This window comes from Myotis myotis, unplaced genomic scaffold, assembly GCF_014108235.1.
Source record: "Myotis myotis isolate mMyoMyo1 unplaced genomic scaffold, mMyoMyo1.p scaffold_m19_p_1, whole genome shotgun sequence".
In the NCBI taxonomy this organism is placed as follows: domain Eukaryota; kingdom Metazoa; phylum Chordata; class Mammalia; order Chiroptera; family Vespertilionidae; genus Myotis; species Myotis myotis.
Genome location: NW_023416313.1, coordinates 102,849,482 through 102,871,327, shown reverse-complemented (window position 1 = coordinate 102,871,327; position 21,846 = coordinate 102,849,482). Strand labels below are relative to the sequence as shown.

The 21,846-nt window shown below is 36.8% G+C and overlaps 1 protein-coding gene and 1 pseudogene across 3 annotated transcripts in view; both read right to left on the bottom strand.

The window, feature by feature from the left end:
* Nucleotides 1–21,846, bottom strand: part of LRFN5 (leucine rich repeat and fibronectin type III domain containing 5) — a 297,089-nt gene that overhangs the window by 250,465 nt on the left and 24,778 nt on the right. The gene's annotated exons all lie outside the window — the stretch shown is intronic.
* LOC118667336 lies at nucleotides 2,744–4,427 on the bottom strand (annotated as a pseudogene).

The window sequence follows — 21,846 nt, the reverse complement described above, 5'->3', positions numbered from 1 at the left end:
TTGTTACTAGGGGGTCACCTGCCTAAGGGCTATGCTATGGGGGCATCCCAGATCAATAAAAGCTTGGTGAGGTCTGAGCACGGGGGAAGTCCTTCAGGACTTGCCTCCTGGTCCCCCAATATTGCAAAATTATCTCCTGTCTTTTTCTCTCATTTGCTGTGTGGCTCCTCTTTCAGATACCGAACCCTACTCCACGCAGAACGTGGAGGGAGTCTTACTTGACATCTCATTTTCAGAAAATTTATACCATTTTAATATTTTTCAGCATATTTCTTAATTGAATACATTAGCAAAGCAATTAGAGCAGTACTAAATATTTATTCATTTATTTATATATAGTCAGTCAGTCATTCCTCAATTTAGCTGTATTCTCCAAAAATCCTTTTTATAAATGCTAACCCTTGTTACCTGAGAATGTGTCTATATATGGAGATAGAGTCAGTAAAGAGGTGATTAAAATAAAACAAGACTATTAGAGAGGGCCTTAATTGAATATGACTGATGTCTTTATAAGAAGAGGAGATTAGGACATAAACACACATGTGAAGATGTTGAGAGATGTGTATCTACAAGCCAAAGAGAGATGCCTCAGAAGAAACCAACCCTTACTTCTAGCCTCTAGAATTGTGACAAAACATATTTCTGTTGTGTGAGTCACCATGTCTATGGTACTTTGTCATGACAGCACTAGAAAATTAATTGACAGCTAAGAATAGCAACCAGCTAATACAGTATGCTTTTCTTAGTAGTGTGGTTCAGTTACATTTTTTAAATTAACTATTTTACAACAAAAATGTTAAGCTTCACACATCTTAGTACTTGGATATCTATTTTTATTCGTTCTAAAGGATGTTGTATTCTAGGGCTATTTCCCAGGCTGCTCAGATATATACCTTCATGGATAAATTAAAGAATCATTAAATGAATTGCCTGCACTACACTACCTGCTAGAAGATATGAAAGGTGAATGCATCTTTTCTTTTTCTGTTTCAAGTTCTTTGTGTGAGTATAAATGTCAAAATTGAATCTTGTCCTTCCAATTATCTTTTTGTATTACAGCTGGCTGATTATCATTTAAAATATCTTTTCAGCTCATGTCACAGATTTTTCAGGGAACATCTCAAAAGCACAACTTGAGAGTGCTCTACTTTTGAGATTTAGTCTTTGAGAAAACCCCAGAGCTGGAGAATTACTATCTCAAGCCAGCTGAGCGACTCTGCATTATGGTAGCATAACCTGCACACTCATTAAAAGTTTCCACCAAGGAAGCTCAAAGTGTTTGTTGAGGATTTATGAGAGTGCTGTAATAGCAAATAATTTGCACTATTTGCTCTGTTTCCATGAGCTGAGCACAGAATTTGCTGTCCTCATGTTAAATAGACAATGCTTATATATAGCCTTACCTTTTTTCAAATTCAAGTTAATATATTTTTATTTTATGTATAAAAAGTATAAAGAAAAAATGAAAATAAAGTATAGGTCCAGTATCTTTCTGCAAAATTTTGGGGTATATCCTTCCAGCCACTACATATTAAAATTATATCTCTAACCCTTTCTTTCTGCCTATCTCTTTTTTTTCTTAATGAAATTGTATTATATGTGTAGCCTATAAAATTCACTTAAGAGCATATTATAGACATTTTATCTAAGTATTTGATGGAGGTACCATATTTGTGTGTGTGTGTGTGTGTGTGTGTGTGTGTGTGTGTGTGTGTGTAGCAATGTACTTTACCTTAACCATATACTTTAAAATGTTTTCTGGTTTTCTTATAAAAGTATTCTTCTGTAAATCCATATATATGTAAGTTTTTAATTATTTCCTTAAGAGAAATTTCTCACTGTGGATTTTATGGACTAAAATGTCTGCTAATCTTCAAATTACATACTACATACTATCAAGTTGCCCTTTGAAAGAGCCTATCGTTTAACCTACAACAAAGAGTTCATGGAAACTCCCACCTGCTCACAGATTTGTACCACTGTGGCACATCTTTAATTGCTAATGAATTTGTTTATATCACCATTTTAATTTGTTTTCATATTTATATTTATATATTTGGTGTATTATACCTTTGTCACTCATCTACATTGCAAATATTTTACCAGTATATCATTTATTAACATTTTTGTTTTCTTATCAAAACAAGTTTACATAGTAAAGAAATTTAATATTTCTCCTAATGATTCTTGCCTTTGAGCACCAAAAATGTAAAATTTATGGTGCTCAATGCAATATTTGGGTGTTGATTTCAATCTATGATAATGAGTAACTATTTTAAGTATATTTTCCAAAATTATCTCCATTATTTACTAAGTAATCTATTTTTCTCAAGATTGTAAAAATTCTATCCTCAAAAGTAAATTGTAATGTTTGCTTTGGTTTATTTCTCTAACAACATTTTGGTCCCATTAAACTCCTTGTTGATCATTTTACCAATATTTTAAATATATGTTACAAGTTGACAAGGAAAGTTTTATATTATTATTATCATAATTTTCCTGATTTATTCTTTCAATATAAAGGTTTATTCTTCAAATAAAATTGGTAATTATTTGGTCATTTCTTCCCCCCAAAAAGGCTGTCTTTTTATAGGCAGTAGGAGATAGATGGATTCTAATAAAAGCAGAAAATATTTGGGAAGAAAGGACATTTTTACAAAAATTAAGGCATTTCAACCAAGGGACTTATTAGTGTCATTTATTTACCTTTTATAAAATTTCTCTTATTAAATCTTATAATTTTTTAAAACATAGCAATTAGGATTTTTGTCACCATTAAAAGTCCGAATTTTAAACAGATTCTTGGACTGAGTTCAAATCCATCAGCTCATTAAACCTGAGCACCTGTCTCATCCCCAGTAGTTTTTTTCAGAACTGCTACCTTCACCAGGAACCTCCATGAGTTTTCCCAACTCAAACTTGGGCTTCTCGAGCATTTTAACATTTTTAACAGAGACACAGAGATGATAAATAAATTAGCAAGCCTTTTCTATGTCTTTTCCAATGCTATCTATAATCAGTTATTGACCACTTCTTTCAAGTAATGTTTTAAAAATTAAAATAAAATCTTTATTGTTGAAAGTATTACATATGTTCCATTTTTCCCCCATTGACCTCTCCCAACCTGCCCCTTCCCCCCACTCCAGACCTTTACCCCCTATTATCTGTGTCTATGGGTTATGTATAGATGTATACAAGTTCATTGGTTGATCTCTTCCCACTCACCCACCCTCCCCTGCATTTATCCACACCTCCTGGGTCATGATTTCCATCATCTTCTTTCAGATTTGGTGGACCTATTGATGCTGAGCATAAGAGGCCTTCAAACTCTGACTGTTGCATATCTCTCTCTCTCTCTCTCTCTCTCTCTCTCTCTCTCTCTCTCTCTCTCTCTCTCTCTCTCTCTCTCTCTCTCTCTCTCTCTCTCTCTATATATATATATATATATATATATATATATATATATATGCCTAAGTGAGCCTTATGACCGGTTGACCGAAAGACCAGTTGACCAGTAACTATGACGCACACTGATCACCAGGGGGCAGATGCTCAATGCAGGTGCACTCCCATAGAAAACCTCCTGCTCCCTCCCCCTGGCCGGCTGGGTGGTCAGTGCACTCCCACAACCAGCCTCCTGCAGTTCCTCCCCCCGGGCTGGCCGGCCCTGATCAGCTCTGATCCGGACTGGGTGAAATGGCCCCAATGGCCCAGATGGCCACGATGGCCCCGATGGCCAGCCAAGCTGAGGGACCCTACCCGTGCATGAATTTGTGCACCAGGACTCTAGTTTTTTAAATAATTTCAACAAAGAATAGATGAAGCAAATAAAAATTGGTACTCCTGATATCAACATGAGCTATAATCATACTTTGGCATTTTTTGCCCATGGAGGACATTTTGTAATGGGTAACATCCATGCCATGAAAATTAGCACTTTTTGCCCTGGACATTCTCAGTAATTAGCTTGAATTTTTTAAATGAAACTTCATCATTCTTCAGATCAACTACGTTCACTTCAAAAACATAACCCTTAATACCATCAGATGGAATTTTGGTTTCTTGAGTTCTTGTGACTAGTGCATTTCCAATATTTCTTATATTGAGCATAGCTGGTGCTTTCACATTGCATCAATCATCCTTAGTAAATGGACCAACCATTTTTTACTTGGCTCCCTTCTTGTCGTCTTTTTTTTTATAAAATACTTGTTCTTGCCTACTGCCATGGTGCTGTTTGGGGAGCCAAAAGGCAAAGTCTTATAGTTTTATTGATAAAGTTCTTTTACGTCTATTTAAGCTTATCCTTGCATATATTATGTATCTATTACTGTTTGATAATGCATGTATTTTATTTCCAACTCCTGATTTTTAAAAAGAAGCTACTTCACTGTACATATTTATGTTCTATTGGTAATAATGAACTCTCAGTATTTCTGATATATTTACCAATTTAGGAAATTTCTGGATTAAGAAAATAATATGAAAATAATAAACATAACTCTTCGTTTCTTTTTTAAATATATTTTTTATTGATTTCAGAGAGGAAGGGAGAGGGAGAGATAGAAACATCAATGATGAGAGAGAATCATTGATCGGCTGCCTCCTGCATGCATCCTACTGGGGGTCGAGTCCGCAACCCTGGCATGTGCCCTTGATCAGAATCGAACCCAGGACCCTTGGGTCCACAGGCCATTGCTCTATTCTGAGCCAAACCAGCTAGGGTATAACTCTTCATTTCTAACATTTTTTTTTTCCTGAATACTTCAAGAGTATTAAATAATAATGGTGATTTCCATTCCATAATCTTGTGAAATTGTATTAATAATAAAAATAATTATTGTATTGTTCAATTGTAATAATGATGGATTTGTTAACACCCCACTAAGCATGATGCTAATGTAGCTTGTATAGTACCTTCAAAAGTGTACTCCTGTTTTTAAAAGATGAAACTATATAAAATATATAAAGATACAGATATAGATTTTAATATGGGCTTACATAAAGATATATTAGCTCACATTACTAAACTGGGCAATTCTTCTTAGTAATTATTCTCATTAGTCATTATTGTATTCACTTTATTTGCCTATATAATTTTTAATCTTCTTACATTACCTGAATCCAGATATTGCTCCTCCTGTTACTTAAATTTTATCACTGCTCTTCAAACAACCTCCACCCACTTTAACCCTACTTCCTGGTTGTAACTCAGAATCAACATGGTCAAACCTATTGGACAGACGCACTCCTCTTCTTGATAAGCCACATCCTCCAGACTTTCTTACACCTATTAAAGTCATAATTCTCCCATTATTTAATCAAAATCCATAGTATCATCTCCAACTAATCCCTGCTTCCTTTTCTCTGTCCACTTTATTTGCCAATGCTTGTGGATTATGCTTCTACACGGCTTCTTCATCTTCTGCTCATGCTTACTGCAAATGTCTCCTGATGTAGTACAGAGGGAAGTAGTCCTAACAAATAGGATATAAAAAGAGTTTGTGTCCCCTGAGACTTCTGCCTTGTCTAGGGAGCACTATTTCTTCTTCCCCTTTGAACGCTTTCACCAGGTAAAGTGAGGCATCTAGTCCAGCAACAGACAAGATGGTCTCGGGGGCTAACATTATTTTTATAGAGAAAAAGAGAAACGTCTTCTCTGAGACTTAACAATATTGGGTGAAATGAAGACAAATATACATTATGAAGAAAACATGGCAAAAACATCCAGACAAAAAGGCAGGGATTAAAATCATTTCAGATTCTGAGTTGACTGCAAACTTGATTTTAATGATGCCACCCAAAATGTAATGTGTAACTGCCCTGATATAACTAGAAAACTTAGCCTTTTCAAAATGAAATGTGCACTGCCTCAAAACAGTGAGAAAACAGAGCCATCAGCAGCATAAGCTGAGGAGACGAGGAAGGGGAGATGATGACTCCACTGGACTCTGCCTCGCCAATCCACCAAGGATACTGCGCTCAGTGTCTAGAGAAACATTACACAGCTGCTCAATACCCAGAGAACAGCCTAAATGATGGATCATAACATATGAGGAGATGCAATAATTTAGGATTTTAGCCCCCAAAAGAAAAGACTTAAGAAATAGGTTACCTGTAGTTAAATGGTTCTAATCCTAAAGAGACTGTCCTTTTGACTAAGCACAAACTAGCAAGATTGTTATTTTGGGGGGACTTAAAATATGGGGAGAAAAAATTTAACAAGCTCTTCATCAAATTAATCACATAAAAATAACCGCTAGTAGTTACTGAGAGTTTTCTTCCAGGCATTATGCTACATTCTACTTACATCATCTCTTTTAATCTTCTCAACCACTCTGTGAGGTAAATATTATTACTTACTTCCCATCTCATTCTAAGATTATCTGATCTTAATGTCTTTGTGAAAGATAAACTTGCGCCTAGAGCCAAGATTCTCCCAGGATTTTAACATCCATCTGTTCTGGTCCTCAATGTTTGTGAATTAAACTCTCAAATAATAGAGTGACTGAAAGTTGGAAGAAGTAGGGGAAGAACTGAAAGCACATGCTGATTGAAACATCCTTATATATTTTGCTTAGGATGAGTCATGTTCTCCTTTTCATCGCAGGGTTCACAGATATCCTCTATTTTAACCTCAACCAACCAACACACACACACACACACCTGATTACCACAGCCAGCTATAGTGTGTGGTATATAGTTCATGACATGTAATGAAACTCATGGCATCCTGTGTATACTAGGATATGCATTATTTTATAGACTGCGCATTATATATATATATATATATATATATATATATATATATATATATATATATATATAATTACTGGTTACAAAATATAACCTATATTTTGTAAATTATCCTATATAATAAAAGCCCAGAAACTGAAATGGCAGAACTACCAGAGACCAGAATGACCATGGCCCCTCACCCTGGCCAGCTGTCTCCAGAAAGTGGTTAGGGCTAATCAGGCAGGCAGGCACGCAGTTAGGGGGCGATCAAGGAGGCAGAGGCAGTTAGGGGTGATCAGGCAGGCAGAGGCAGTTAGGGACAATCAGGCAGGCAGAGGCAGTTAGGGATGATTAGGCAGGCAGAGTGATTAGGGGCGATTAGGCAGGCAGAGTGGTTAGGGGTGATCAGGCAGGCAGGCGAGCAGTCAGGGGTCAGCAGTCACGGATTGTGAGAGGGATGCCTGACTGCCGGTTTAGGCCCGATCCGCGGGATCTTAAACTGACAGTGGGACATCCCCCGAGGGGTCCCGGATTTTGAGAGGGTGCAGGCCAGGCTGAGGGACCCCGTCCCTCCCCCCCAATCCACGAATTTCATGCACTGGGCCTCTAGTTATTCTATAAAAGCATTAAAAAGAAGATTCAAAGAAACTATATGCCTTATTACATGACCGACTCAAACAGTTGTTGAAAGCAGCATAGTTTTCCTACTTTCTATATGCTCTAAGGCAGTGGTTCTCAACCTTCTGGCCCTTTAAATACAGTTCCTCATGTTGTGACCCAACCATAAAATTATTTCTGTTGCTACTTCATAACTGTAATGTTGCTACTGTTATGAATCGTAATGTAAATATCTGATATGCAGGGTGGTCTTAGGTGACCCCTGTGAAAGGGTCATTCGACCGCCAAAGGGGTGGCGACCCACAGGTTGAGAACTGCTGCTCTAAGGTAACAACACATTATTTAAGAGATTTGGCACTTGTAATCTGTCTGCATGTATGTTGTAAATGCGAATGACTGTAAGTGTGCTATAAATCTGAAATGCACATGTGAAGTATATGAAATATCAAATTGGTTGTAATCATGTTATAGGACTTTTAGGATCTCAGAGTATCTGTTAATTTTAAAACCCTCAGAGGTTTGCAAAAATAAAGCAGCCAACAGAATAGTGTCAGAAACAAAACACTCCTTTCAACAGTGACTTCAAACAAGAAGAGTATTCTAATTACCTCTCATTTCAATTTTCTACATTAGTAATTTATTTTTGTATCACCACATGTTACATAGGGCGATTTGCTAAACTGTGGTTTGCAGCAGTGGTTCCAAGGAGGGAAATGTTGGTTTTGGTGTCTTCGTGGAAGAATTCACTTTGAAACTGACAGAGGTTCGGAGGGGAGCGCTGCATGCGGGGAACCTGAGCCCAGACACTGTTTATGGACAATGAAACACCAGAGTATGTAAATCAGAGGGTTAAAGGGCGCATGGAAATCACAGTAAATTAGCTTAAGCAGAAAAATGTGTGTGTGTGTGAGAGAGAGAGAGAGAGAGAGAGACTCAAAGGGAGGCAGAGATTGTGCCCAGAGAAGCCGATAAAAAACACGAAGTAACTACTGAATTTACCTTTTTTTAGTATATAGTGGGGAGCTACTGAGGATAGAACCAGGACTCTGAATCAACCCAATGATGCAAAGAAGTTAACTTTCAAATACACTAGAACATTTGGAAACTAACATACATAGATAGTTTGGGGTGGAGCAGTTGAATGGGTTGGGGAGGTATTTTAGTTTCAAAAATATCCCTGACAGGAATTAAATTCTAAAATATTTTTCTATTTCAATATTCTCACAAGATATTGTATCTATCTACCTATCTATCTATCTATCTATTTTTAATTGCACTAATATGTATTAAATAGTCCAATGACTTCAATTGTTTACTTTCTGTTTGGTCAACTTAATTTACTGAAAATACAACAAAATTAAGTATTTTTAAAAATTCATACAGATATTTTTCTCTTGCTTTATTTTATGAAGAAATTACAAAATCCATACCCATGTAATCCTAAGTTAGCTTTTGGGGAGTCAAAAATAGTTATGATTTCCCTAAGCACTAGATTTTTGTCCTGAATTATAAATTAGTTAAGATGTATTTTTAATATTGCATTTAGTGTGACCACCTCATACTGATGACATAGGCTCTTAATTCATCTTTATTACTTTCACTAACAGATCTGGTATAAATTGTGAAAATGCAGTAACAGAGGTATAACAAATCATTTGCATTTAAATGACTGGTGGTTTAATTCAGCTAATTATGTTTCTCTAATATTCAAACACCTGCATAATATTATGCACAATGCTGTGTAAGACAACAGAACATCTTCATCAGCCTTTAAACCCAGAGTTTAAGATATTAAAGATAAAAAAGAAAGAAGGAAAAGGAAAAGGCCGTTTATAAGTAGCCAGTGGGGAAGTGGGGCCTATGAATCGTGCAGCAAATGATCTTTCTATCAATCCATCATGGTGGTCATTATTTTAGCCTAATCATCGAGAATGCAGAAATGGGAGACAGAGCTAAATTCCTGCAATCGATGCCAGTTCTTCATGGTACTCCATGTCTTTTGGCAGACGGCCTGCTTTTACCTTAGAATGGAAGAAACTAAATATCAATGAAGAAGCACCGGCCTTAGCCAGTAGCTTTGACATACACCGTACCTGATCTGCATAGCAACTTTCTGTCGAAGCTCTGTGAGCTATGCATATACGCTGCCTCAGCTGTTTCTCTAACATCCATTGAGCTACATGAAGGCTAATGTTATCACCTTTTTCCAAATGGAAAATGTGAAGTGCCAAGAAATGATATGGTAAGTCTGAGAAAAACTAGAATTCAGGTTATAACACAAATAGCCTTCCTCTCCAGAATCTATTTTCCCTACATGTTCTCTAGCCAAGTGTACTTTGTCGTAATGCAGATGATTCAGCACACATATCTATTTCAGCACATTGTTGGAGGGCGAAAGTGTTGTAAAAGCTTTGGTGAGTAATCTGTGAACTCTTATTCTGAGTATAATGCTTGTGATGTTTTCCTAATGCTACAAACAAATTCAATATTAAGACATGGTCTTACATGTGTTTTTTGCAATAAAATTATTTGTGCATCTCTATTAAACTATAAATCAATAAATAGCAACACATGAAAAGAATCTATTGTCAGAAATAAAGTGTGGTTTAGGGTCAACTTCAATAACTTCAGGGTATTACAGAAATGCACTTACAGTGATCAATATACATTTTTCTTGCTCAAGAGGCTTTTATGCTGATGCACTTGTTTTCAACAAGGGAAAATACTTTGCACTACAAAAACAAAGGGAAATTGCTTGACTTATAAGGACTACAGTAATGTTTCAAATTTTCAACTTCTGATATTTCAGAGTAATAAAATTATCCCACACCTTTCAAAAATCTTTTAAATCTATATTATAAAGCCATTATCAAACCACAAGGAACCATATGAATATCTGATTTGGGACACCACAGATCTGGTAATTATCACTCTGCTATTATATTTGTGGAATATAAAGAGCAGCTGGATGTTGAGTTTCATGTTTTCTTCCTGAGCAAAGTAAAAATATCAGCATAAAAAGGCACAGAAAAGCCATTTCATGCCAAAAGTGCTGATGTTTACATGGAAAGAGAAAACAGTAATTTTAATTACTGTGGTATATTATTTTGGAACATTGAAAAAGATATTATCACAAAATAGCTAAAACTTGTGATTAAAATTAACCAAAATATCACTCTTCCCAACCAATCAACAAAAAATCAAAAATGGTACAAGTCATATTTCTCAATGATGGTGAAAAAAAATATGAATTTACTTTTTCCATCCATTTACTAAAACCCACAATCAAATGCATTCCTATTTCTCTAGAGTGTTCTTGTATCTTACTTGGATGTATAGTTAATATTTCATATGATCCATTCAATGTTCTTTACAGACCTTTGGAATAATGTTTTCAAATGCCCGCCAAAGAACTCATCCTGTCTCCAGGAGCAATCAAATACGTCTCAAATTACTGTGCTGAGGTTTTACATTAAGAGGGGAATATCTGCTCACAGTTCATGTAATTTGCACTTGAGAGAGAGTGGGGTTTTTTTTAGTCTGTCTATGCAGCCATCCGATTCCTTTGAAAAACATAAGGTTCTTTGTGCCATTTCTTCAAATACCCATCCTTGAAATTCTAACAGCAGGGGATTCAGATACAGTTCCTAAGGCAATGCCCTGAGTATTCTACTTAGACCTGAGATTTTTCGTCTTTTGCTGATATAGCAACCAAAGATAAAAATAGGTCATTTAGTTAGAGAATCCTAGATGTATGCAACACAGGGCTGTGAAATATGAGATAAGGACAATAAAATCTGAGGAAGAAACTTCTTGGACGATCTTTTAACTTGATACTATTTGTCTGTTACATGTGGCAGATGCTGTACAAGAGCTTTGATGCAAAATTCAGCTTTATCTAATTATAATACCCAAATATAGGTTAATCAGTGACTATGATATATAAATTTAATAAAGCATAAACTGGCTTACTTTGGAGAATGGAAGGGCATTGAATTTTTCATGAGTGTTCCACATGACTCTGTCTCCAGTGTCCTCATCCTTCCTTCATGTTGCTCCTTCACAGATGTAATCATAAGTAAAATATGATATAATACAGGCCATGATGGAAACAATCAGAGGGTGGAAATACATTCTCAATTTGCTTATCGAAAAACACTGCCTTTCCCTTTAGTGTATAACTGAATACAAACATAGTGCTTTGATGTCCCTTACTGTCTTGAAATGTTGGATTTATCATCCGTTTCTAACAATAACTTATTCCCATTTGGTTTGGCATTAAAATTAAGTGTGCCTTTATATTAAGAGCTTAAGGTAAAGGAAAAATGGTATTCCAATCTGCCTCAGCCTCTAAGACTTCTGACAAAGCTCACTTGGAATGTCAGGGTCTTCAGTGTGACAATTACATGTTTTCACCTCTGACATTTCCATTATCTAGGTTTACTTTTCACCTCTGTTCACAGTGGCTAGAGCACTAACTGGACATGGTCAGTGTGGTAGTTTTTATTATGACTGCAGTTATCTGCTAGTAATTTCTTCATATAGTAACCAGAATTAGACATTATTACCCTGTATTTGTTCAGTCTTCCTACATTTTTTAATTTCAATTTTACCTACGAAGTAGTATATTTTTCCTCACATCAGCCCTGCAAGTTAGGTGGGCCAAGTGTTATTATGATTATTTTATAAATGAAAAAAAAACACACACACAAAAAAAAATAGGACTGGAAAGTTAAATGATATTTTTTAAAATTATACAACAGGTTAGTATGAGATGCAAAGAAAGAATCTGGGTTCCCAGTTCCTTGGAGAATACCGTTTCTACAGAGGGCAACCACCCAATCCTACAGAATAAGATAGTGGGTCTGGATTCATGAGCTCCCCCTTGCTCAATTAATAAGATTGTAGGAGAAAAGATAAGACTGCATCATGTTTGCTAAAGGAGCAAGAGCCTATTTATTTGTGCCTGTGATATCCAGATTGGTTAGAGAAGAGTCTATAAAAAGCATTTACCAGAACATCCACCCTTTGAGGGCCAAGGCTGTCTGACTTACTGTGCATTCCTGGTGCCTACTCAAATAGTCCTCAGAGGAACATAATGGATTCTGCCTACTGAAGGGATCGTTCATGTGCTCTGTCTTTAGAGGAAAGATATCATTTTATTATTTCAACAGAGGCAAAATAATACTAGGAGTCAGAAGGCTCTAGATCCATTTCTGTCACCTTTAAGGTATGTTTTATTGAAGAAATATCTTATCTGTACTGTAAAGACAATGACACCTTCCTTTCTACCCTAAGAGCATTTCTGTAAACAATAACCTGAAAGAAAAGCTTTCTAGGAAACAACAAAGAGATAAGATATACAAATATAAATTAATATTTTGCCTGCATTTAAAATACTACATCTATTTTATTCATAAAGATGTAGTTTCAGAAGTATGTTTCAAAGGTTTTAATAAAAATATATGTTAACATATTTAAATATCATTACTTCTAAGCTTCATAAAATTTATATTTATAGTTGTTTAGATAACATCATATAATTTTTCTTATAAGAACTGCATAGCTTATATAATCTTGGTTATCTTAATTTTAAAACTGACACCTAAAAATTGAGGTTGGTTGAAATTTATTTTTAAGAACTAGGAACTTCCTCATGTAGAATATAAATTTTAGTGAAGAGAATTCATTTAGAATGCTGTAAGAATAACAAACTTGAAGTTGTTAAGTCACATATTTTTAACCGTCTTTTTCTCATTTAGCAAGAGAAAGCAATTATAATATTATATGAAATGTTATCCACAGTATATTATTCTTCACTAAATGGCTCTCATCATTGAATCCATCAACAATATATTTAAGCAACAATGTGGGGGATTTCTTTCCGTAATTTCTGGGGATAGCGACCTCCTGTCAAGTGTAGAGTTGGCTAATAACACTCCACAGATACCCCTACTGCCTTCTAAGAAGAATCTGACAGTTCTTGGTAGGGCCAATGTTGGTTTGTAACTCCTTACAAAGCTAATTATGAGGAACAAGTTGTATCTAGTATAACAAGGATATATATTAGCACTTAAAAGTCTTCACTAGTAACAGCAAATATTTTTAAGTCCTCAGGGTTACCCCATTTCTATGAGCTAAGCAAAGAAATCAGGGACTTGCTACTCACAAGAATAGGTTGTTCTCACATTTGAGCATATAGTAAGGGTGTCAGAGCTGCCTTGTGGGTAGAGCCAGTCTAGACACAAAGTGGGACAGCACAGAGTCTGGTGTTGCTCTCCTAGGCAAGCGTAAGTCTGGGGATAAGGAAACAATGTATCTGAAATCCAGAGATGTAAATGGAGAATAGAACTTGAATTTGAAGCAAAATCTTGAAAGATTCCCTAAGGTGAATTTAAATTTGAGAAAGAAATTTAAATTTCTGCTAGTAATTTCTTCATATAGTAACCAGAGGCAGGAGGCAGCCAATCAATGATTCTCTCTCATCATTGATGTTTCTATCTCTCCCTCTCCCTTCCTCTCTGAAATCAATAAAAATATATTTAAAAAAAAAGTTGTGGAAAACGGGATCAAATCCCTGGGTCCTTAAAAAAATGTAAATCTAGCAGCTCCTGTCCTTTTTGAGCTCAGCCCTTAGACACAGGCTGCAATTTTCCCTTATCCCTATGCAACCCAATTTATATTTAAAAACAGAACAAACAAACAAACAAACAAACAAAACAGATCTCTAAATGAAGGGTATAGGGCTCAAAGCAAAAGAATAGCATGCAATTCATTTGGAGTGCTAGGCATACATAATACAGCATATGGATTAGGAAGATGGGGGTCTAGGGTCATTAAGGGGGCACACACCTACTTTTTATAGTTTTTATTTGATGACTTTTGAAATTTCTTAGCTATACAGGGCAACACTGAAAAAACTGAGGGGAATATTTTTGCCTGCTGTTTTTAAAAATGTAAGTGAAAAAAAGAATATCTTAATGGACACTCATAACAGTGCCACATATAATGTTATAATTGCAATAATTTTGATGGAATTGGACCTGACCCTAAAACCTGAATGCAGAAGAACCAACATGGACATCAAACTTGTTTGCAACTAACTTCAGTAGAATTTTTCACTAAACAATTCTGGCACATGCTCAGCCAATATCTAAAGGGATCCTTAACTAATTATTTGTAATTATTGAAACCTACTTAAAAACACTCACCTCAGGCATTGTGCCTATGACCGTCATTTTGTTATCCACTTATGTCCTAACAAGCCTGAAACCTTGGGATTATTAGCTTTCGTTTACAGATAGGCACTGCAGTTCAGCGAGGCTACATTATTTGCCCAAAGTGATAAAATTTGAAACCAAGTCTGAACAGAAATTGCATACTTTATCAACTATAAAATAAGAAGAGTTCAGTAAATTGGGTTAAATTTCATAATTTTCACATTTAATGTTTATCAGATTATAAAAGCAATACTCTTAGAGTTCTAAAAATTTTTAGATAAGCAAAAGAAAACCAGCATTTATTCTTTAAAAAGAAGGAGATAAATATAAAGACAGAATTATCAATTTTTCTACTATTAACATTCTACACCACTATTAACATTCTTATGTATTTATTCCTGACCATTTTTTTTTCCTTCTCTAAGAATACAGGAAGATAGACACATATTTTCTTATAATTCAATTTCTCCATTTTCCAAGTGCTACATGTTATAAAATGTAACAATAATAATACCTATACTTTACAGAGTTGTTTTGAAGTTTAAATATGGATAATGGAAGTAAAGAGCTTAGTAAACAACCTGGCACATAATATTATTGTTTAAAAAAAAATAATGGTCGCTTTGAAGTTGAAGATTCTTCAAAATGCTTCTGATCTTTTTCTTTGGGATTTCTGGTCACTCCCTACACCAAATCCATGGTTCAAGCCACCATCAGACCTTGATCAATATAGACATTGTGTTCCCCTGTTTTCCCTCTGTGTCCATCTGTCTATTCAAGGGCAGTGGCCAGAGGGGTCACATCCCTGCTCACAACCCTCCCTGGCTTTCCTCTATCTTACCTACTGAGAGTCAAAGCCCTTAGGCTGCCCCACAGGAATTACTTCTTTCTAATCTCTGTAGTGACACCCCTGCTCACTCCTCTTTAGCCTCTTGGCTATTGTGTAAATACACCAGGATTGCTGCTGCCCTAGAAGTCTTGAAGTCACTCTTCCCACAGTCTCTATTCTTCTCCTAGAAATCTTCATGACTTATTCTCTAGATGTCTTTGAAAATGTCCCCTCATCTGAAAGAACATATTCCCGATCACCCTCAATATGTAAATCAGCCCTCTCTCTGTAACTCCACACCCCATATGGAACCTTCAATATTTTCCTGCATAGCCATTTCACAAATATACTTATTTGTTTATTTGTTTATGGTCTGTTACACCTGCTTAAAAATAAGACCTTAATAATAGGAATTTTAACTTTCTCATTCACTTGCCCTTAACTAATACCTGGCAGAATAAGTATATCAGGAGAGACTTCTTACAAACATGGATTTCTGAAGAATCAGTAGAATTTGAACAATCAGAAATGATATAAGAGCAAGTGTTGCAGGAAGAGCAAGCCCAAGAAAATACACAGAGTGAAAAAAAAGAGTAGAATCTGTACAAGCAAATACTTCTGTTTTATTGTTGTACTCAGTGTGAGCAGAGGAATAGTCATAGTTCAGGGGAGAGGCTGGGTCTTATTGGGGATTGGAGGGCCATGAATGTCAGAGCGCAGGCTTGAGTCTAATTTAATAAGCAATGGTGAATCTCTGGAGGCTTTTGAGTAGGGAAATAACATGACTGGAGCACTTTAGGAAGGTTTTTCTTGCAGGAATATACAGTATGGATTAAAGAGGGAAGTCTATAAATAGAGAGGCCTAAGTCTATAAATAGTGAGGCCAGTGCTTTCTATAGGCCATCCCAACCTTATTCACCCTAACATCGGATAAATCAGAAAAGACTTTCAGATTTTAATTTGTAAGTTTTTCAAGTAAGGTCACTAAATTAAAAGTAAAGACCTTTATTATAGAAGATATAGAAGCAAAATGGTAAAGAACTAACACATATATAGAAAAATCCCAAGAAAATAAAATATATGTAATTGATAGAAAAGACTTTATTAAATGACAAAAAAACTGAGTAGAAAAAAATATATGACCAATGACTAAAATGGGTTAATGTCTTATAAGATTAAGATATCCTATTACAGCCCTAGCCAGTTTGGCTCAGTGAACAGAGCATCAGCCTGTGGATTGAAAGGTCCTGAGTTTGATTCTGGTCAAGGGCACATGCCTGGGTTGTGGGTTTGATCCCCAGTAGGGTGCATGCAAGAGGCAGCCAGTTAATGATTCTCTTTCATCATTGATGCTTCTATCTCTCCCTCTCTCTTCCTCACTGAGAAAAATAAAAATATATTTTTAAAAAAGATATCCTATTACAAAAGAAAAGTATCTTTTTCTGCTTATGTCACCTCAAAAGTATATGATGTAAAATAGTAATGCTGTCAAAAAATGAGACTATTATCACTGTCTTATTACTGTACATCTGAACTAGCAGAAAATAAGTGGAAATTAAAACTATGTATAATGTACAACATGGAATATGAATTTCTTGGTCTTGAAAAAATAATATGGACTGATTAAACAAATGGAAGCCTATTAGAAAGCAATCCATTCTTAAAGCCATGATTTTCCCAGAAACAGCCTTCAGAAACCCCAGGAAAAGATCAAGAAGTCAAATGATAATTTTGAAATTTTAAACATTTGCAGTATTTACCAAATTTACAAGACCCAACAGCCAATTCAGAAATTTAATTGAATATTTGAAAAAAAGTCATTGCTTTAAACTGATTTAACTCAAGAGGAAATTCTTAACTTTATTCAAGACTAGAGGCCCGGTGCACAAAAATTTGTGCACTGGGGGGGGGGGGGGGGGAGTCCCTCAGCCCGGCCTGTGCCCTCCCAATCCCTAGGTGCAGCCCCTGGTCGGGCGCAGAGCAGGGCCGATTGGGAGGTTGCGATGCCACCCTCAGTCACGCTCAGGGTAAGGCCGATTGAGGGGTTGGGGCATCGCCCCCTGTCACACTCAAGGCAGGGTCGATTGCAGAGCCACCCCCTGTCACACACAGAGCAGGGCCAATCAGGGGGTTGGGGCTCCGTACCCTGTCATGCACAGAGCAGGGTCGATCAGGAGGTTGGGGAGCTCCCCCCTGTCATGCAGAGAGCAGGGCCCATCAGGGGGTTGAGGAGCTCTCCCCTGTCACTCACAGAGGAGGGCCGATAGGGGAGTTGGGGCACCGCCCCCGTCACACACAGAGCAGGGCTGATCAGGGGGTAGGGGCACCGCCCTCTATCACCCAGAGAGCAGGGCCGATCAGGGGGTTAGGGCACCGCCACTGTCACACTCAGGGCAGGGCCGATGAGGAGGTTATGGCTCTACCCCATCACACACAGAGCAGGGCCCGTGGGGTGGGGGGTGGGGGGGGGCGCCACACCCTGTCACACACAGAGCCGCAGGGTGATCAGGGGGTTGGGGAGCTCCCCCATATCAGGCACAGAGCAGGGCCGATCAGGGGGTTGGGGAGCCTTCCCCTGTCAGGAACAGAGCAGGGCCGATAGGGAGGTTGGGCCCCACTCCCTGTCACACACAGAGCCGCAGGGCAATCAGAGGGTTTGGGTGCTGCCCACTGTCACGCTGATCCTGGTTCCAGGAGGCCTCGCGGCTCCGCTGATCACGGTGCTGGGAGGCATATTACCCTTTTACTATATAGAATAGAGGCCTGGTGCATGGGTGAGGGCTGGCTGGTTTGCCCTGAAGGGTGTCCTGGATCAGGGTGGGGGTCCCCACTGGGGTGCCTTGCCAGCCTGGATGAGGGGATGATGGCTGTTTGCAGCTGGTCACACACCCTTCAGGGTGGGGGTCCCCACTGGCGTGCCTGGCCAGTCTGGGTGAGGGGCTGAGGGCTGTTTTCAGGCTGGGACTGAAGCTCCCAACTGCTCCTTTTTTTCTTTTTTCTTTTTTATTCTGGGCCAGCTTTAGCCTGGCTCCAGCTCTGAGGCCTCAGCTGCTGAAAGCAGGTATCTGGTTTGTTTAGGTTCTATAATCGAAACTCTGTATCAGCTCCAACTCTGAGATCCCAGCTCGCTGAAAGCTGGTTTCTGGGGTTTTGTTTAGCTTCTATATTTGTTACAATGTTTCTTAAACTGCAGGCTCAGAGGCCGGCAAGGCAGGCGGGGAACATTGCAGTCCTCCGTCACTGAAGCAAACAAGCCTCATGTTCAGTTTAAGCTGCCTGGTTGCCGGCTGTCATCTTGGCTGGCAGTTAATTTGCATATCGCCCTGATTAGCCAATGGGGAGGGTAGCGGTCGTATGCTAATTACCATGTTTCTCTTTTATTAGATAGGATATGTATATAGGTAATTCCTAGTTCTTCCCAGTATTTCTTTATTGAGAAAAAGTTTTCAAGTTTATTCTACAGAGATGATGTATCATAGAATTGTACACTTGATACGTATAATTTCAAGTAAAACATATAATTTTAACCAATGTGTCCCAATAAATTAATTACATTAAATGGTTTAAAATAAATGATTTATTAAGTTAAAATAAAATGTTTCACTGAAACCTTCATGAGGAAAAATAAGTGAGAAATTGTTAAGGAGAACATTTTTAGCTTATTATCAAAACAAGCTCAAGGAAAATCTCTGAGAAAACTGTGGCCCTTGTTTTATTTCACCAGTATTGCTATTACACATAAATGTGTGCTTCATTTCAATAATTTGGTAATTCATTTCAATAATTTCAAATACTATTCTAGTCACTCGGATTAAGAAATATTAAAAATAGGCTAAATATTTCCTGCTCTCAAAGATATTAGAACCTAATATCTATGGAGAGAAAGATAAGCAAATTATTTAATTACGAGGTATAAATGCTGTGATGAAAGAATGCTCCATTCAGAATGGCGACTAGGTAAAACTGTAAATTTCTTAGAAAAACATATGCCCAAAGATCTTAGATCAAATCAGCACCTCATGCAGAAATGTAAAAATGGCCCCCACTCCAACCCCCAGAACCCATCTAGGGTCTACTAGTATATGATATGAGGGTAGTACTGGTATAGGAACAAAGGTGTGTGACAATAACCTCAACTTTAGGGTATCAGAGAAGCCTTCCTCAAAAGGAGATTTTGGAAATCATCTTAAATAAATAATTTGAGGATGATGAGAAAATATTTTAGGAATAAGGAAGAACAGAATCTAAGACACAGAAACATGACATAAATAAGTTAGTATGTCTAAAGAACTACAGACAGCTTAGTGATGCTTGGACAAAATTTTGTGCCCGCTGTACTGACTACCCAATTAGGAAATTCCATTCAGAGAAAAATAATGGTATTTGTCTAACCTACAGAATATGAATGAAGCTTTGAATATGTGGGTGTGTTGTAGAAAGTGAGTTGAAGTAAAACAATAGAATTATTTTACAAATAAGTAACAGAAAATTATTTCAAGGCCATAAAAGCAGCAAGGAAGCGTAGCATACAAATAAGTGAACACACAAAGCTGACTGAATAATAAAATTCAGGCTCCTTGTGTTGAATAAATTATCTGATGGTGTAATACAAGAAACCATACAGCAATACATTTTTTATTGACAGGAAATATTCTTCAAGTAAATTTTCAGTCCAGCACTCAAGGCAGAACAGCTTATATTATCCAAAATAGAAAGAAATGTAGAAAAATCCTCAGACCTCATAGAATAACTGCAAAAAATATTTTTTGCAGATATGGAAATAATGACACTTTCCACTTCTTTATATAATAAATACATACACATTTATATATATACATATACACATATATGTAAATATCTTGTAAAAACTATCTGGTGATGTTTCTACCTTAACATTTGAATTTTAATAGTTTATAGACTAAATGAGAATGTACAAGAATCAGAACAGTAGCCCGGATATAACAAACTAGTCCAATATGCACCACCGTTAATCCATGGAGCATGGGATGACAAGACAAAGTGAGCCTGATGGATGGGATCCCACCTTACATGCTCCCAGAGCACACGGGGCTTCCTGTGCTGTAACAGTCCTCAGATATGTAATGGGAATCTATATATTTACTGCTAATACCAATACCAGACGCATAATTGGTCACAACAAATTGAATCCATAAATTCCAAAGTATATATCTCCCTGCTACTTTATGCATTCAACAAGGCCAACAATCCTATCTCATTTACTATTGAATCTTTAGATCCTATCACTATTTCTGGCCACTATTACTATTCATGAAGAATCTTATCAATAAATATTTGTTGAGTGAATGAATCAACTAAAAATGCAGAACTTCACAACAGAATAAAAGGACCAGCTTAGAGAGAAGAACTTTTTTAAAAAAAAAATCCAGTCTAATAGATGGTTTCACTGACACCTCAGTGAGAAAAAAGAAAAAGAGAAATTGTTAAGGAGAAATAAGGGGTAAAAAGGAACTTAAAATTATAGTCAAAATTCTGGAACTCACAGTTGAGAGACCAGATAGCTTCACCTTGACAGAATGGTCTTCACAGTACATAGGCCTCTGTGCCACAACAAAATATTAATTCAGCAGCTTTGATATGTGCTGGAAACCAAGATCAACAGTAATTAATATAAATGGGAGAAGTCCCCCAGAAGGCTGAGGTTGGGCTTTGATATTCACAGGATGAATATTTGCATTTTATTACCTACTGCTGACTCAATGGCCTAAAGCAAACTCCCCCAAAATCTGATAATGTTGCTGTTTACTAAACATTACCATTGATATGTCTGTTTGCATTCCTAAAAGGCAATTGTGTATTCTAGTAAATAAAAGCAGCTAGGAATGGAGACTCAGTGGAACTTGACTACTATAGTTAAGCTTTCCCTGGCTTCCCCCCATAATTTCAAATTAATATTTCTTGTCTTGTGTGTCAATTTGCACATCAGCTCTTTCTCCAAGCCTTTGAACCTGAAAGCCACGCTGGCCATGGCTTTTCACAGATATGCTAGCAGTTTAAGTGCCACTAAAACCTTGGATGGCAAATACTGAGAAAATACAAATTTTCTCATCAGCCATAAGTAAAATTAATTTCTATTATTCAATATTCACAATTACCAACTGCATAAATGGAAAAAAGTTTATTTCAAGAGGGTAAAAATGTGTAAAATCTTGCGTGATATACAAAGGGGTTTTAACCTAGTATTCTTTACTCAAGTCTCTGAAATTATAAGACTGTTTAAAAAGCAGCAAAAGGGGAACTACAAATAGTCACTAATGAACTTACATAATTAACTGCATTCAAATATCCCTCTACTTAATACCAATATAGGTGATCAGATAGATCAATCTAGAGATACTTTTGATGATGTTGTCAACTTTTTTACCATCACTTTTGCATTACAAATGTATTGCATATCTAAGTAAA